The 2,068-nt window shown below is 46.2% G+C and overlaps 1 pseudogene; it reads left to right on the top strand.

Moving 5' to 3' along the window:
• Nucleotides 1-751: 751 nt before the first annotated feature.
• LOC119505229 lies at nucleotides 752-1,191 on the top strand (annotated as a pseudogene).
• The last annotated feature ends 877 nt before the right edge of the window (nucleotides 1,192-2,068 follow it).

Raw genomic sequence — 2,068 nt, 5'->3', positions numbered from 1 at the left:
TAGAGATGAGGACCTGCAGTTCATAGAGAGGAAAAACTCTCTAAAATCATGCCAGGAAGCAGAAGAGCCTGGGCTCTGCACTGGTTCTTTCATCCCTAAGCCCAGCACTGTTTGCTCTACACCAAGGTGCAGGGGTGAGAAGAGAAGGTGAGAGGCGGGGAGGCGGGGCTTGAGCCAGACTTTGAAAGAGGAGAGGAGATGGAGGGAGGGAAAGCATGGCAAATTCCTTGAGACAAAGAAATGCAGGATGAGTCAGCATTCCGGGAATGGCACACGGAGGGTGAGCTTGGATGGGAGACCTGGGAGCAAGGAGAGTACTCTGGGGTCAGATGACGGACGGCTCCGACTGCTGGGCCAGAAACACACTTTGCCTTCTCGTGAGCATTCACCAACCTTACAACCCAGCCATCAACTCTTAGGTATATAGCTAAATGCGCCGGGAGAAACACACGCAAGGCTGTTCATAGCAGCATGGCAAATAATGGTTAAAAACTGGAAACAAGTATAACGACTAGCAACTAGTGAATAAACAATAACCATGGAACATTTGCCCAGTGGAGTACTCTGCAGGGGTAAACACGAATGATAGCCTCATGCAATAACATGGAACGGAATGAGCGAAGAAAGCAAGCTGTGTAAGATTACAGAGAGCTCTTCTCTGCGAGAGGTTCGCGCGTCCAGTGGTCGCTCCGGGTCTCTGCTCCCCACCGCAGCGCAGGCACCGCCCGGCACCCACTCAACTTCCAGGACCATGGCCAAACCCGAGCGCGCCTTCATCGCGATCAAGCCGGACGCTGTGCAGCGCGGCCTGGTGGGCGACTCATCAAGAGCTTTGAACAAGGGTTTCTGCCTCGTGGCCATGAAGCAACACTGTATTGACTTGAAGCACCGCCCATTCTTCCCAGGGCTGGTGAAGTCGGTGAATTCAGGGCCAGTCGTGGCCAAGATCTGGGAGGGACTGAACTGGTGAAGACAGGTCCAGTGATGCTTTGGGAGAGCAATCCAGCGGATTCTAAGCCAGGCACCATTAGTGGGGACTTCTGCATTCAAGTTGGCAGGAACATCATTCATGGCAGTGATTCAGTAAAAAGTGCTGAAAAAGAAATCAGTCTATGGTTTAAGCCTGAAGAGTTGGTTGACTACAAGTCTTGTGCTCATGGCTGGGTCTATGAATAAGAGGTGGACAAAGCCACAATCTCTTCCCTTTTGGCACTGCTTGATGTGTCCCTGGACACAGCTCTTCAATTCCACAGACTTGGAAGCAATAGGATTGATCATTCTTTTTTAAAGTGTATTTACCAATAAAGCCTCTGGGAACTGGGAAAAAATAAATAAATAAATAGAGATTACATAGAGCGTGATGCCTTTTTCTCAAGTCCAAAAATGAAACAAAACAAAAACAATAAATAAGCAAAACAAGAAAGATTATTGTCATATACATACATTTGAAGGGAAATCATTAAAAATACAGTAAAAGAATAATGAGCAGAAATTTCAGCGGTCATGAGGAATGCTCTGGGGGGAGGAGGGAATGTAAGAGTATGAGCTAGAAAAGGCTCACCCAGATGGGTGCAACCAAATGAAAAATGTTCTAATTCTTGATTTGGGTGGTTGTTGATGGATATTTGTTTTTTATTATATCTCTTAATTTACATATATAGTGCATACATCTTTCATATGCATCATATATTGCCTCCTAGAACTACTAATAATTTTAAGAAGGAAATGTGGAGGAAATGCTCAGACCCATTAAATGAGCAAGATCTAAATTAAAGCCCCCTGCAACCCTTGAGAATACAAGGTTTGCGATGTATGTGGTGTTTTCCCCTGGAGCTCCTCTATAGTTCTTGATACTGTTTTGATCTTTCATTCATTCAACAACCACCTTGTGCCAGGGATTTGGACATAATGAAGAATTGGTCTTTGCTCTAGAGGAGCTCAGAGTTGGAAGAGGAATATAAAATGTTAGGACCCAGGAATGCCAAGTTGAGGGGAAAACATGGAATCAGGTCCTGGCTCTTCTGGGCCTCAGATGGAACCCCAAGGATGTGCTTTCGAGGAGGCCAGG

The sequence above is a fragment of the Choloepus didactylus genome, chromosome 10 (genome assembly GCF_015220235.1).
Source record: "Choloepus didactylus isolate mChoDid1 chromosome 10, mChoDid1.pri, whole genome shotgun sequence".
Taxonomy (NCBI): Eukaryota; Metazoa; Chordata; class Mammalia; order Pilosa; family Megalonychidae; genus Choloepus; species Choloepus didactylus.
Note: the sequence above shows the minus strand (reverse complement) of the source record. Positions and strands in the feature narration are given on the sequence as shown.